The sequence below is a fragment of the Bombus affinis genome, unplaced genomic scaffold, assembly GCF_024516045.1.
Source record: "Bombus affinis isolate iyBomAffi1 unplaced genomic scaffold, iyBomAffi1.2 ctg00000059.1, whole genome shotgun sequence".
NCBI classification, from domain to species: Eukaryota; Metazoa; Arthropoda; class Insecta; order Hymenoptera; family Apidae; genus Bombus; species Bombus affinis.
Genome location: NW_026108820.1, coordinates 2,462,181 through 2,479,330, shown reverse-complemented (window position 1 = coordinate 2,479,330; position 17,150 = coordinate 2,462,181). Strand labels below are relative to the sequence as shown.

Below are 17,150 nucleotides of genomic sequence, written 5' to 3'. Positions count from 1 at the left end.
TGAGTCGGCTGTGGGGGACAGGCTGGCGAGATATTTGTGAAAACGGTCATTATTGTAGTTCTTTATGGTTTTGGATAGTTTTCTAGTTGCGTTGTTTAGTTTGCGTTTGTCCTCCGGTGTTCTATGGGTCTGCCATATCCTTCTTAGTCTACGTTTTTCTGCTATTTTTTTTAGTATGTACTGGGGGTATTCGTGGTTGCTGGTGGACGTTTTTGCCGGTGTGGAGACGCGGATAGCGTTTATTATGCTCGCATTTAGGTATTCCGTGGCTGCTTCGATTTCATCATTGGTTTTTAGTGAGGTTGAGGCTGAAGTTGTGTGGGTAAAGACTTCTCTAAAGAGCTGCCAGTTGGTGTGTTGGTTATGAATGGAGCCATTAGGTGTATTCTCGATGATAGTTGAACTGACTGTTACTATCACGGGGGAATGATCAGAGGAGAGATCAGCCGAGGAATTGATTTGGACGTGTCTTGACGAGATATTTTTGGTTATGAAGAAATCAAGGAGATCGGGTATTTTGTTTGTGTCGGTGGGCCAGTGTGTGGGTTCGTACGTGGTAAGGTAGTTGAGGTTGTTGGTTAGTATGCTGTTGAGGAGGTTTTTGCCTCTTACTGTGACCAGTCTGCTGCCCCATTGGGTATGTTTAGCGTTGTAGTCTCCTCCGGCTATGAATTTGCTGCCCAGGGTGTCCAGGAAGTGGTCAAAGTCTTCTTTGGCGATGGAGTGTCTGGGAGGGCAGTATACAGCTGAGGTGGTGATTGTACCATGACAGTCTTCTATTGCTACGTTTGTTGCTTGGAGGTAGTCTTTCTGGAATGGTTGGAGTTCGTAGTGCTTGATGTTTGACTTGATTATGATTCCGGTGCCGCCGTGAGCCTTTCCGCTGGGGTGTTGGGTGTGGTAGAAGTTGTAGCCGTGTATTTTGAGGTAGTTTTTGTCGGTGAAGTGGGTTTCGGATATGAGCATCACATCGATTTGCTGTTGTTTTAAGAATAGTTCTAGTTCGGCTTTGTGCTGAGCTAGACCGTTGGCGTTCCACAGAGCTATTCGCATTGGTTTTATTTTGCTTCTGTGCTTATGAATTTGTCCATGAAGCGTGTGAGTAGTGACAGCAAGTTGTTAATTTGCTCAGTTTGCTTCTCGATAAGTTTTTCGAGTCTGGTAAAGTTGTCAGTGCTTGGTGGGGTGGGAATTCCATTTTCTGTGTGTACACTGTGTGTTTTCGAGTTGTACACGTTTCCTTGCGTTGCCTGCGCATAGGATACTGTTGGTGTGGTGAGTTTTTGGGGTTTAGGTTCATGTATGTTTATGTCCTTGGGTCTCAGTTTTGGATACTTTATATTATGTAGCGATTTGTAGGCTGAGCATCCTTTGTAGTTCGCAGGATGCTCTCCTTGACAGTGGATACACTTGGCGGGGGTTTCCGGGGATTTAGTGCATTGGTCAGTGGGGTGGTTACCTGCACATTTTACGCACCGGAAGTTGTGATTGCAGTACTTCTGCGTGTGACCGTACCTTTGACACCTCTTGCATTGTATTATTTCTTTCTTTACAAGAGGTGGCTCGAACTTAACTATGGAGTTCATCAGCCGATTGATATTGTAGATTTCTTTATTGTTTGTTTTTTGTTTTAGGTCTATAAAAAATAAGGATAGTGGGTTTTTTGTGATTCTATGCCTAATGTTACTGATGTTAGTTACTTCGTGGCCGTGATTTGACAGTTCGCATTTTAGTTCGTCTAGATCGACTGAGTGATGGATATTGCGCAGCACCACTCGAAATGGTCTTTCTTGTTTGAGCTGGTATGTGTGGAATTTGGCGTTTAACGTTTTTAATAGCTTGGTTAACTTTCTATAGGCGTCTGGGTGGGACGGCAGTATTTTCACTTGGTTGTTGTTAATCTTTAGCTTGTAGTCTTCTTTGCTGATGTCTTTTTCGATAGTTTTAATCATTGACTGTATGTCGATTACGTCGTTAATGAATATCGGTGGGGGAGGGGGAATTCTTTGAGTATGGAGATTATTTACCTCTTCGGTTGTAATCATGGAGTCTTCCGTGGACTCCAGAATTGAGAATCTATTGTAGGTAGTCACTTGGCTGGCTGATGGTTTGGTTTGAATCTTGTTTACATTTGTCTTGGTCGGTTCGAGCTTTCGTTTTTTCGTGTGGTGGTCATTTACCAGGATAGTTGCGTTGCCCTCTTGCCACGGGGGAGGAAACATGGCGGTGTTATAATTTTGCTCCGGGGAGCCTGTTGGAAATGATAGAGCCATCATCGAGCTAGTTAGTTCAGTGTGAAAGAACTAGTCGAGAGGCTGTTAACCCCTGGCTAGGTTAGTTGGATTTGCTTTCGTCAGCTGGGCGTCACGTGGAGTTTTGTGAACTTCACAGGGCACTGGACACACGTCTGCACGTCTCGGCACTCAGCAGCAACTGGATGGTACTTGCCACTTTGTGGACTTTGCCGGGCACGTCTGCACGCCTCGGCGCTCACGAACGAACTGTAATCCTAGGAATCGTGAAGTTTTCAGTCTTTTCTAATATTATTTTTCAACTTGAAATTCAATCTATTGGACGTAGGAATATTTTTACTGTAAACTATTAGAAAAATGTCCATCGTATAATCGACGAGCATCGCGAGAGTAATATCCAGGCTTTAAATTCTAAAGGCTCGTTACCGTACAACTGTAGTAGGCAACGTCGTTGCTCTAAACACGTACGTAATTTTGTTCACATTGTATAACCGATAACTATTTTCTTTTTATTATTTCTTTTTATTCGAATGTCCTTCAGCTTTCGCTTTACCACCGTACATCATCCCTACGTCATGCACCGATACTATTTTTCTTTTACACTGTGACACTTACTGCTTGACCATGCGATCCTGATCATCATGCAAATGGTCTAAGACTGTTGTCGTAATACTCTACGGAATAACTAAAATTGTTGTATCGTTCTAACACGTTATAGATTTTATTAAAGAGGAACGTTTACTCGATAGAAGACTCAGATTCATGAAATAAGACACCGGTTTTCCCTGACGCCACTTTACGATATAAATAATTAAACTTTTTCTCCCTCGTATATGGAAAGCTTAAAATACTTTTCCTGTATTATCTATGCCAAATCTCCTGTCAATTTCGTTACTAAAATAAATGTTACAGTTATCAGCAATAATCGCCTGCACTCGACTATACGTTTCTTTAATTAAAAATTTATCAAAGCGAAGTCTTCGATTCTTTAAATTCTGCAAAATTTGATGAAACGCGCAATGACTCGAAACTTCCGACGAGTAATGTACGCGAAAGACTCTGTATACTCGTTAGGTCGTTCCTCAAACGAGAAACAGATCGAACTGTTCGCGTTCGAGTCAAACGTAAAGGGAAAAGATTAAATTTCCTAACTTTCCGTCGATAGGATCTTCATCGACGTTTATGACAGTTGACTTCTCTTAATTAGCGAAGCTTCAAGCTTTCGATATTTCCAAGTTTCAATAATTCTCATTCTCCGTTCGCCTTTCAATGACCGTTATTAGCGTGAGCGTGTGTCAATAATCAAAGCGAACGATGCTCTTTTGAACCTTCCTTTCCTCTTCCATTCGTCTTCCTTTTCAGAACGGTATAATGGCTAGATCTACTTTACTCGTTGCGCTGATTTAACGAGTGCGTGTTTATTCTCTCTTTATTCTTCGTCTGCTTCTGCCCTCGCGTCTGTTGAACATCGATTCGATTGCTGAACTCGACTGTGTGATTCTCCTATCAGGAACGACATTTGCGTCGGAATATACATGTTACGGTCGTTCTTTAAAATTCTTCTAAATTAAAAGTTCCTTAAAACTCTCCTAGCTGCAAAGTTCTTCTCCTGAAAGAGTCGCGGTAAACGTGGATATCCGACGTTACGCGTTCGTTAACGAGCTTCTCTTATGTCAAATATTACAAAGCAACGATTTACCCAAAATATAGAAATATCTTCCGAAATAGCGGACTCATCGTTAGATTATTAGATCGCGGATGTTCGTGCATTTGTGGGAATTTTAAAAATGCAAAAGTCCATGAAACGTTTAGGAAACGTAGAGGATGAAATAAATCTCTATCCGTTTCGGTTTATTCAGTCGTATTCGTGAAAGTAGCAAACTGCACGAACATACGTATATTATTATTATTATATCTTGTTTTTGCGAAAAGCATTTCTCTTGCAAGCATTTGCCTTTTATATTTCTTACTTTTGGCGTTCCGCATACTTATAGGAAATTGCAGCTTAATCGTTGCAATAAAACTTATCGCTTTCTATTTTCCGTTTCTGCACATCTTCGCAAATTTATCGTATTAGCGACGTGAAGTATAACGGACGATTGATCGTAAATTGAAATCACAAATTCCCCATCGACCATTTCACAACAGACTGCCGCAGTTGCATGTTTTATAGGGGTGAATAGCCGCAGAGAAATCGATTCCAGTTCTACAAGGGACAAGTGTTATTGCTTTCATTTGAGCGCTCTGCCTAAGTATATTGTTCGTGGATTTACTGCAATAATGTTTGGGATTCTGAATTACAACCTCCCAAGAGAAAACTTCGAAATGCTCTAAATATCGTATCGGCTACTTTCACGTAATGATATATTTGTTTTTTGACAAATAAATAAAGAAAAGAAAAGAAGAGTAAAATACACATCGAGAGTATTTTACCTGGAATACGTATTCAAGGATTATTTGCAGATTTTTCAGACCAAAGATACTTTTGTAAAGTGTATAATCATTTATCTGGAAAGTATTAAAAGTACTTCGTTTCTAGTAGGATTATATAATATCAATATCGTATTTAGGAAGTTGTGAAATTGCGAACTTATTAATAGGAAACACCATATAGATACAGAGAATGAAATTACTGATCGATACGGAGGATATTAATTCATTTAATATCTTGGCGATAGCAGATGATCGCTTTGCAATTAATCAGTACTCTGCAATTTATAATTGGATATAATGCAGTTAATTATTTAAATCAATTGTTACGTGTATAAAGATTGATAGCAGGTATTTATAACTTTTCTGCGATTTTCACATTAAGCATGATGAAGCAGTTGAATGATTAATTGATTCTCTTTAACATAGCCATGAGGGAGACGAATTTTTTTAAAAAGAAATATTCTCTTACCAACTACCGTCGGTAAAATACCGAGCGTAGGATTAAACTGTTAGTTGTGAAAACTATTAATATTAAATTAACGTTCGTTGGGACGATATTCGTTGGAATTATATTTTCAAAGTCTCATCTTTATGTATACTACCTGAAGTATAATATTTCTGCAAATAGTGAAATATAAAATAGTGAAATGACGATGTTACAGTAAAAATTGTTTTATCGTACAAAATTGAATATCTTTGTGTATTTGCTACGATATAATTATTAAAAAGAAGAAGAAACTTTCGATCATGAGAAAGATGGAATATAATGAAATATATTCAGACATTGAATAAAAATTTTTATTTTCATTTCGGAAGATGGAACGAACACGAAATATGCAGCAAATTTTGCGAATATTTCAAAATGAAGGAACTGCGCAAATATAAATATTTGCAAGTTAATTGCACTTAATATGGAACACCTGACTTTAAAAGCTTCCCAAAAACAGAAACATGCTTTTCTTTTCAATTGCTTTCGAGAAATTAATAAGTCCTTTCTGTGTCGCTTTATAAATTCTTTTAACATCGATATTACGTTTTTTTCTAATATTAAATTCTAACAATTTCTTACAATTTTTCAGCTGAAAGTTGTATTAAAATAATTTTGGCAACTGCTGAAAATTGTTGAAATTGTTGCACCAAGAGCGTAATTTCTGGGAAGAAAGGGTCGATGAGAACTCAAATCCTTCCGGGACTGCTTTGCTCGCTCTATTAAACAAACATGTTTAATGATAAATCATGCAAAAAGTAATATTTTTTACGTTCATTATTTAACACGACTCTCAGAAAAATTTTATAGGCTGTCAAACGTAACAATCAACTGCATTCGATCAACGCATGCTTTCATTTTTAAGGAAATGTTTCATTTATTATTTGCGTTATTACTTTAATAAACGTTTGCTATACCGTTAACGTTCATATCTATAAACCAACGTTTACTTACAGCTTTACCCTTACATAACGTCAATCTTCGAAAGAATTACGGATTTTTATTATACAATATATTAATCTTAGTTATTATAACGTTAAGTTATTAGCAAAATTACAAGATTGAAGTTACCAGAAGAAAAAAAGCGAGGTGTTCGTTTCCTCTTTTACAAATATAGAAGAGGAAGGTTGCTTAAGAATGATTAAAACGTAAAATGAAATTCTAATTAAATAAACGCCGTATTACCATTTTTCTACTATAGTTTCGAGTAAATTCCGCGCACTAATCGTATTTCTCTACGGCACAATAATAACATTCTGTTAATCAGCCTTTGAAATGTCACCGCAAATGTTCCATGTGCAACATGACGTGTATTCCGTGATAATTTTCTTAAACTATATGAAGTTAACGTTTATAACATTCTATAAAGTAATAAGCAAACTAAATGAATAGCCTTCATCACGCTGTATATCCTGTTTGCATATTTAATATTAATATCAAAGCTTCCATGCAAAAAGATGTTGTATTTTGCAAGCGTATTTTATTACCGAGTGCATAATAATTCATTAACAATCCCCACGATTTATCGTCACAGTACGAAAGTACGTTCAATAATTTACATTCTGTTTTTACACAGCCTGTTGTAGCTATACTTTGTTTTCACGTATTTCAAGTAAACATATCATCGATAAATACACCAGTACAAACGCTATTATATCGATGCAAACGTTAAAACATTTTCATCATGGTGAAATGTATTTGGTACATCAATTTTAGCGAATTCAATTAATGTATGACGAATGTTAAGCATTTACTTTGATTCGTTGAGTTTTAAGAATGAAATTAATTAAAATTTCCTTCAATCAAGGTAGATGTAATTTTAACAGAAAATTCCATTAAATTTCTATAAGTATTTCTAATGGTTACTCTTATGCCTATAGATAAAAATTAAAAAGCAAACTATCCTATAAAAATTAACAGATAAGATTATTTTTTCCTGTTAATTTCTATGCCATAATTGCCTCTTCGATTCCCCATTTCTCTACGATTTATTCGTCTCGTACACAATTTTAACGTAATATTTGTAACAACAGACAGAGATACTTAGTTAGATTTAACACGATTCTTTTTTTCGCTTTTGTTAAAAAATTATTCGCAGACCGCAGCTCCTCCTTCGATAAATTTTAATTCTCATTACGTGTACGTACATAAAACGTAGCGAGTACGAAACAATCACAGAATAACGTGATCTTCGATGAGATGCGATGTTTTAATAAGTTCTGATAATAGATGCATCATTAAATATGTAATTGGAAATGGTAGTTAATCGCGAGCATTAAATAATAATGTAATTTGAAAATAAATTAAATTCGATATATTTATACCGAATATATTAAAGACGTTTTAACATCGACATATTCAACATTTACTACTATTTTCCAGGCACAATATCTTCTTGTCGTTACGTATTTGAAACCTCCATAATATCTGAATTTATTTTAGCGGACACAGCAGTATGTAAAAGTTTTATTCATTACATTAATGAATAAAAAAAAAAACAACAACAAATCACGAGTATCTTCGTTAACTTACAAGATACGTATTATTAAATATCCAAAGAACAATTCTAAACAATTTTGCAGAAATAACATTCCAAACAAATATAATACTTATTAATTGATATATTAAATTCGTCGGATGCAATTTTTTAATCGCACATGAAACAAACGTATATTTCTCATTTCGTTGAATTGTTTTCTACATTTAAATTATTCCTGGATAGATGAGAATTATACGAAACTCACGAAATAAGGAAATAAGCAAAATAAAAAGAAAAAAAGAAGAAAAAAGAGAAGAAACTGGTAGATTTCACTTATCGTTAAACTTATATTCTTAAACCAAGTTAAACTTAGTTCGCCATCTTCGTGATATTACGCAATTCAACAAACTGTCAGATGCAAATACAACGTTAACATAGAATTGTAACGATAAAAGTTATATTCGAAGTTATGGTAATCTCTTCTGCTATGACTCATCATTATGCAACTGTAACTTATACCATTAACAAATCTGTATTTTCAGCCACGTTTCTAACTATAATCGTACATTCCATGTACATAAGTAATGTCCACATTGAGGAACGTATAACGCTTAGTTAATAAATTCGAAACCACATCGTTCGCGTGTAGTCCACGCGAACTATATTTGAATTGTGTTAAAATGGCAATTTGTAAATTTTATACGTCATATCGAAGGGATTAAGGATATTGAAGGAGAATACATAAATATTCGAGTCGCGTACATAAGTCTTAATATTATAATAATAAATAATAAGTCATAAATAAGTCATAAATAAATCATAAATTTTCATAATCTTAGTACGTTATTGATCTACGATATAGTAAAAGTTCTATACAATAAGTAATAAGCTTTATACAATAGCTCGTGGTTGATAACTCCGTGTTAAATACAATTTATGGCAACAAAATTTTATCCTATTCTAACAGTTCGTGGAAATAAAAATCGGACGGACTTAAATAAAAAAGACGGACTTATGTAACTTCCAGTTGGCGAACAAATTAACGCAAGTTTCCAACGAATGAAACGCGAATAATGGGCCAAGGAATTTCCGACGATATGAAGGAATTAGGTAACGTTGTCGGAGAAGAGTGCGCGAATGTAATACAATACCTTGGAAAAGTAAAACGTTTCTTTTAATAATGTAAATGGGCTGAAAAATATTGCGGCAGAAGCGAGCAATTACTGATTCTACGTGAAAAACCGAGTGGAAAATGTGGAATAAAATTTGTAAAAATTTCAGTACACCGGTTAAATCCTCAATTTCGATCCTCGGATGAAAAAAAATTAATTGTAATAAATCATACCAGGTGTTTTTCCTATCTTTCTTATTTTTCACGTAGAATCACACTCTGTGTTTCTATTCGATCTATTGGCCAAAATCTATAAAATTCACGTGGCGATCAACGTATCGATGCATTCTGTCAATTAAAAAAAGAAGATATAGCTTAACGTAGAATAATCTTTTTTATTGCGATAGTGATGGAAATTTCATTATCGAGATTAATCGTGACCTTGTTGAAAGTCTGATCGGCGCTATAACGAAAGAGTAGTTAGGCGAGCGGAATCACGGCGTGGAATGGAAAAGCGTGAGAAAGTAGTCTCATAATGTAATTAATGATCGAGGAATCGAAATTCTGTCGTATTTTACAGCGAGGATAAGAACTACTCAAGCGACAATCGAATGTCACTTAAGCGCTCTGGAGATGGAATCAATTAGTACTTGAGTGGCGTTAATTCTTGCGCGAAGATCAATTCTCGCAAACTATTCGAAAAATAAGGATTAAAAGGTTTTTACATAGGGAAGCGTAGGATTGAAGCTTAGGATTTAATTTTGACGCGAATAAATGAAAGTTTAAGAATCGAGATTTAATTGAAATAAAAGTAGGATCGTTAAATTAAAAAACGTGAATAATTCTCAATTTTTGTCGCATATGAAGTATAGACACAGGTCCTTCAAATAATAAAATATTTAACCAACGTTAAATATTTAACTATAACGTGAAAGTAATATAAATGTAAATGAATATCGAACATTCTGAATTATAACACCAATTAATCGCATGCTAATTAATATTTACGAATCATAAGCGAAACACGATGGAAAATCGAAATTCGATATATATATTTCGAACCGTAAAAATAAGATCAGTAGAATGAACATGAGTTGGTGTACACTAGTTATTTATTAAATGAAAAATAATTGATACGAATAGTAATAATAATAGAATATTTCTTAATTAACTTTTTCATTAATAGATATTATGTTTACATATATACAAATAAATATAATTTTCTACAAATAATATATATGTTATCAATTTAGGATATGAGTATAAAATTTCTCACCATGTCACAAATTTTCCCGAACGTTATTTTTCGCATTTGAACTTGCAGTTGGATACTACGACTATATTTCTTGTATTTGTTTACAAGTTTAATAAAACTATTTTACGCTATGGCTTCGCTTGTTACTTACGGCTTCTTCAAACCAAGCGATTAAGAGATGGAATAAAGCTGAAATTACGTGATATAATATGCGCGTATACTTCGTGTGCCTGACACTACGAGCATCACACTACTTACAAAGGAGATTTTACCTTGTATAAATCATACTTTTACTTTAGCAGCATGATAAATTTTATCCGATTACTTGAAAGCTGTTTGTATTCCGAGTTATTAAGCATCGTTATAACAACGAATGGTGTTGATAATTCTCTAATTTATTTAAATTTCCAAATTAACATAAAGTGTTACGTAATTATTTTATAAATGTCTTAAAACGTTATGAATATTAGTTTATATGAAATCTTCCCTTAGAGTACGTGGGCGGATGAATATTAAACTTTGATGGAACGCATCTAACGATGAAATATTACATATCTATGAAATTCATCTAAATGATTAAATATCAGATATCTATGGTATTCATCAAACGATTAAATATCAAATAATATAAAAAAAATATAAAATAACAGTTAGCAACATTTCGATATTATGGATTAATTGAATTAACTTTTAAATCGAAACACAAACGTGTTAACTACAACCTGTGGATTAAAGCGATTACAACTTTTTCCTTTTTTTTTTTTTTTTTTGATAGGAAAACTTCAACCAATACTTTTGTGTAAGCCTGTGAGGTAAGCCTCGACTTCTAAACTAACTTCGTAAGCTATAGAACTAAAAGAGCATAATCGTAATGTGATACGAATAGTCGGAAGAAATTTAACATTTATTTAAAAACTATATATATTTATTTAAAAACCGCTATATTACAAAGTCTTTAACTATATTTTTATGAATCTGTATAATTTTTTAGAATTTTAAAAGGATACATATATATATGCAAGCTCCCTAGATTTCATGTAGGATAGGGATTCTTTTTGTTTCGCGGGTAGCACGACAGGCTGTGTTTCACGGACAGACCGATCTTCCCTTGTTTTACGGACGACCATTTTAAGAAGCACGTTTTTCCCGAACGGACGGACAGAGAGTTACATTAGAGACAAACAAGGTTACGGAATAGTTATTTAAGATTTTAAAGACTGAAGAAGAAAGATCGGTAGCTCAGGACGTTGAAAATCGATTCTCGATTTTCAGGTAAACATTGTACTAAAGACTTGTTATTTCCCGTTTATATAATTATTGTTATTTATTGTTATAAACGCATATTAATTGTCGTTTATTTTTGTATTTTATTATTTACTTCATAATAAAAACTCGATTTTCAGACTACAGAATCGATCATGAATTATCACCAAATTACCATCTTACAAATCGATTTTCACTACGCCATGCCGTTAAAAGTGAAGCTACGTATCGCCGTGAACGAGAACGCAATGGGGAGAAAATAGAATCCATAAGAATTCATAAGAAAACCAGAAGATGAAGTATATGATGTCTTTCCTCCAGAATATCAAGCAAGAGATCATCATCCGCGGTTATTCAGTTTATCGATAGTGAAGAAAGCCGCAAACAACTTAACCAAGGTAAGCCATTACAGAAACATTGCACTCACGATGGATGACGCAACGGCAGCGTCATACATCGGTACAAGTTTAAACTTCGTGTTTCGAGATATTTACTTAGAAGAATCGGAGATCATCCCCACAAGGAAAATAAAGACCGAAATCGAAAAGCCCAATCTTCAAACAGAAACATTATTAGAGATCTTCCAGAAACAAAACATGCATGAGAGAGAAGGCACAGACTTTGTCATAAAACAATTTGATGGAACGCAAAAAGCCATAGATTGGAGTATGAAATATTCATATTTCACATACGCATCCCTTCCATACTCTAATATGAGTATGAAACCGAATACCAAAAATACAAAATCCAAACTGATGAAAAAAGGATCAAGAATTTGAAGAAATATTTGGGAAAAACAGCATCAGAATGGTACCAGACAAATCTGCTGAAGGATGAAGAATACAACTGGGAAAATTGGAAGGTGGCAGTTCAAAAAGCCTGTGGCAATAAAGGTTGGTCTGCAGTACGATACGCTTATAACTTTAAATACATTTCAGGTTCATTCACTGAATATGCCATAAAAAAGGAATGATTAATATTGGAAGTAAGGAGGAAGACTTCTGAAGAGACAGGGATAAATCTAATTGTTATTGGATTACCCATACACATTCAAGATAAAATCGATAAAGAAACAGTACAATCAACAAATGGCTTAATCGGATTCTTGGGGCAATATCAGACGAAGGGAAGAAAAACACAAGGGAGTAACGCAAGATTGGACAGAAAGCCAGAGCCACCGCCCAAGAAACAACCTTGTGTGATTTATGAAGCACTGAATTTCCCAGGTCGATTTCACCCAATAACAACTCACCAAAGAAATACATGCACATACTCATCGATCATTTTTCAAGGGCTGTTTTTATGTCCACATCGAAAACACAACACACAGAAGATATCATAAAACTTATAGACTCGACAGGAGAAACTGATTGCATAAAAATTATCCTTGCAGACCGATACCCAGTAATGACATCCAAAGAAATTCAAGAGTATACGAGGAAAAGGAACATTAAATTAATTTTCACCTCGACAGACTGCCCATCCTCCAATGGACTGAACAAAAGGGTAAATCAAACATTAGTAAACAGGATCAGATGTAATTCAGACGAAAATAAGAGAAACTGGACAAAAATCACAGAAGAAAGCGTAGAAGAAAACAATAACACCAGACACAGTGTAACGGGGTTTGCCCCAAATCATTTACTGAATGGAAAAATGATTGAAATCGTCCCTAAGGAAATAATGGTGAATAAGATAAACCTAAAAAGAGACAGAGAAGAAGCATTCAAAAACTCAACAAGAAATTTCGAAATCAACAAACAAAAATACGATAAAAAAAGAAGAGAACACGAATTTAAAATCGGTGATATGGTCTTCACCCATAACGGAAAAAAAATGAATAGAAATAAGCTGGAAGAAATTAGGAAAGGACCTTTCATAATTCTAAGAAGGATTTCAAACTCCATATATGAAGTGGATAACGGTAATCGGGGATCTGAAGGGAATCTGTTCCACTCCCCATTCGAGGGGCGGTGTAAACTCCCTAGAGTTCATGTAGGATAGGGATTCTTTTTGTTTTACGGGTAGCACGACAGGCTGTGTTTCACGGACAGACCTTCTTTTGTTTTATGGACGATCATTTTAAGAAGCACGTTTTTCCCGAACGGACGGACAGAGAGTTACATTAGAGACAAACAAGGTTACGGAATAGTTATTTAAAACTTTAAAGACTGAAGAAGAAAGATCGGTAGCTCAGGACGTTGAAAATCGATTCTCGATTTTCAGGTAAACATTGTACTAAAGACTTCTTATTTCCCGTTTATATAATTATTGTTATTTATTGTTATAGACGCATATTAATTGTTGTTTATTTTTGTATTTTATTATTTACTCCATAATAAAAACTCGATTTTTAGACTACAGAATAGATCCCTGAATTATCCCCGGATTACTATCTTACATATATGTACATATTTGTATATTTATATATATATATATAAATACATATATATATATATATATATAGAGAGAGAGAGAGAGAGAGAGAGAATGTTACAAGGAAGTAATCTAAAACTCCGTAAATTTGTAGTACATGTTTAATGAGAGAAGTATTAAATATCTGATAAGCGTAGATCCAAAAATTAATCCTATTTATTTGATATACCGTACTTTTTATTTAACATTTAAATCGAACGTTTAAATCGAACCCTCGATAGAATAGGTAGAATAAACGTGTCCAATAAAATAATCTCCTCCATCATCTGATTTGAATTCAACGAATTTTTTTTTATGAATACACATAGAGAGAAATCTACCTATTGTGGACACACGTACAAATCAATAAATAATGCATGTCGTGCAATATCGGCTACAGAAGGAATAAATAGAGAATTATGTATTATCCACAGATGGCAGTTATACAGTGACTACGAAAGGTATTTAAATAATATGAATATAAATACATGATACAGGTATTAAACTTGGTATTATTTAGTGGTACTTTCATACGATTATAAGGATTTGATTTGAAATATAAAAGCTGATAGGAAAACGGTTCATTGGAAAATATGGACACGCGCAAATATTTTCTCGTGCCCGCAGTATATTAAAACAGAAAGTCAAATATTTCTTATCAATGGCGAAGGATATTTTTCTCTTCTTCTTGACCCAGCAATTGGATTTCATCAATATTATATAACGTTGATTAAAATTTCCTTTTCTCTCGAGTGAGTACTATAAGATCACAAAATAACATAGATCTTTTCTTTGCAACTTGCTGAATATAAAACTGCGTCCTTTTACAGGCAACCATGTATATTCCAAGCGTGATGAAGGGATTAGATCATCGTATCGTAAATTATGCTTACTTCCAACCCCAAAGGCAGACTTTCTATGTGCTTGTCTCTTTGCTTCGAGGGCCAGCGAACTCCTCACTCTATATGACAGAAACAGCCTAGAATCCAGGGGGAAATTTGAAAGTCAATCAAGGAAGGAACTGCAAGATGGACAGAGCAAGGTCTCGTAGAAATGTATGTGAGATTCGTTTCTCGCAAATTACGAGATACGGAAACGTTTAAAGTCATCTACAGGCGGAAATCTGTTCAAGACAGTCGCGGTAATGTTTCGACGTTATATTTTATACGTTAAGCCAGCTATTATTTAAATATGTTCTTTGAAATTAAGTAAAATCAAAGTAGCTGAAAAAGTACAGCTGATAAAATTACGTTCAAAACGTGAATGAACAATAATTTTTACTTTCGTTACGCTGTTGTTATCGATTATCCATTATTTCTTATGGCAAGAAATGGGAACGTGCTTAATTTACGATAAAAACGAGAAACAATACGTAAAATATTTTTCACGATAAATTATTTTCATATTGTTTGAAATAATTTTACGCTTCCGCGATATAAGTGGCGAATGTAATTGAACAAGAATCATTTTTGATAAATGTAACAGATATATACCGTATATATATGCAAAATATATTATAACGTGTTAATTCATAAAGTTACTTAAAATTATTGGAAATCTATGTACGTAGGTATGTTTAAATATTTCATTCATGTTTTTATTCCATTGAATTGCAAGTTATATAAAATCATTTCATTAATAGTATAGTTAAATAATATAAGAATTGCGAATTAAGAATATTGTTTATTAGTGATATAAATAATTAAATTAGTAATAATGTATACTTAACACGTTCTTGTATTTTGTTATTAAGGTAGAGTTAAATGGTTAAAGAATTAAAATTATTTTGCTCTTCTTTCAAAATTATTTCAATCTCAATCTCATGTTTTAGAAGGGAAAACTATAATTTTTGTTCTTAAAACATATCATCCCCTAATAGTCTGCGTTCGAATCATGATTATTCTAAAAACCACTATGATTGTGTTATTGAAACAACGTCATCAACTAGTTTCTTAAACTACGTAGATGCTATTGAAACAAACTACGTACATGCATAGTAAGTTTATATGAATATTAAACACAAGAAACTTCGTTTGACTTGATTTGGCTGAAATCAGCTTGTCGAAGTGCATCATAGAAATAAGTCACGTCGATCAAAGTTGTAGCGCAATATCTATTAGACCGTCATTAAAGTCATCGTTGGTACATTAATAGATGGTATCACACAGTTAAACGACATGTCATAATATTCTTTCATCTAAACCATAGTAGCAACAGACTGTTTCCTACAGACTAGAGGTATTTCATGGGACGATCATATAAATTCTTAAATACAATAATGTATAATACACATACGTACATACATGAACCAAGTCTGTAAGCATAATCTATAGACTATAATAAATACGTGAAACATTTTGAATTCTGTATTAGATTTGAAGAAATCTCGAATAAATCAAAAGATATTAAATACTACAAAACTGTGAGCATTATTAAGGATTAGGATGTGATTTTTTGAAAGATATAAATATAATTTATGAATAGTTTTAAAGATGAAGGTGAAAGAAATCTGTAACAAGAATTAGTCCCTTAAGGAAACGTTAATTACTTTGTTATTGTAGAAACACTTGTGGATTCTTCGTTATAAAACTAACAATTATCTTTTATCTAAAGGATATGTTATAATACAAAGATCCTTAAAATTATTCGATGGAATATCCAATTGATATTAATGCTGATTACCTACTTTTTAACCTATCATTTACAAAGAACAGTTTATTTATCGAAGCTATAAACTCTTTTGCCCGCTTCAGAGCTTTCATCGACGATTTATGACGTACATGGTGCAATAATGCCTAATGCGATTCTCTTTAATATCCCATATTGCATACATTCTCGTACCGATTACACAAATTGTTTGAATTCAAGAAACATGCGATCACTATACCGGTATAAATTTGTTATTTACTTGATCTGAAATATCCTTTCAAGTTTGAAGTGAAATTGAAATTCTTTCAAATAATCTTTGACTTAATATATTCCCTATTGATATTGATTCGATATTGAGTCCCTAAATTTAACTGATTTTACATGTATATCTATTTTACGATTTAAGCATTACATGTTAGTTTAAGTATCATTTACATACCAGCTACTTGAAATCCATTTAATTTCATGTAACAACTAATTACAGAACAAGGTTTAACTTTTACGCTAACTAAGCTCAAAATGTCCATGAAGCATGATTTGTTTCTGGAAAGTCATTTAACTATTTTAACTAACGAAATGTATAACGAAAACTATCGATTTTCAGAACTTTATAATATAATGGAATCGTTTTACATATTTGCGGACAAACAACACAACACAGTTTTCGTCTATGAATACGAAATAAAAAATTTAAATAAAAATTATATTAATCCTTTCGGTACGAGTTGTTTTTTAACATCGATAGTACGTATAAAGCAGTAAAGCATGTGCGTGACCTGAATACATTTCCGGTCTTTTTATAACGA

At 33.6% G+C, this 17,150-nt stretch overlaps 1 protein-coding gene and 4 long non-coding RNA genes across 7 annotated transcripts in view; 4 read left to right on the top strand and 1 right to left on the bottom strand.

Annotated features, from left to right (window-relative positions):
- LOC126926806 (uncharacterized) overlaps positions 1-17,150 on the bottom strand; it is a 39,563-nt gene that overhangs the window by 21,506 nt on the left and 907 nt on the right. The gene's annotated exons all lie outside the window — the stretch shown is intronic.
- LOC126926912 (uncharacterized) lies at positions 11,585-11,917 on the top strand. Its single transcript, XR_007715015.1, has 2 exons — positions 11,585-11,678; positions 11,868-11,917. It is a non-coding gene; the product is annotated as an uncharacterized LOC126926912 (long non-coding RNA).
- LOC126926876 (uncharacterized) lies at positions 11,948-12,847 on the top strand. The gene is made up of 3 exons (XR_007714980.1): positions 11,948-12,142; positions 12,219-12,506; positions 12,674-12,847. It is a non-coding gene; the product is annotated as an uncharacterized LOC126926876 (long non-coding RNA).
- Positions 13,390-14,338, top strand: LOC126926861 (uncharacterized). 2 transcript variants are annotated; one of them, XR_007714957.1, is made up of 4 exons: positions 13,390-13,506; positions 13,638-13,687; positions 14,025-14,156; positions 14,239-14,338. It is a non-coding gene; the product is annotated as an uncharacterized LOC126926861 (long non-coding RNA). The 2 variants fall into 2 exon arrangements; XR_007714956.1 differs by lacking the exons at positions 13,390-13,506; positions 13,638-13,687 and having other exon boundaries at positions 13,694-14,156.
- On the top strand, positions 14,343-17,062 carry LOC126926848 (uncharacterized). Its single transcript, XR_007714942.1, has 3 exons — positions 14,343-14,447; positions 14,526-14,737; positions 16,949-17,062. It is a non-coding gene; the product is annotated as an uncharacterized LOC126926848 (long non-coding RNA).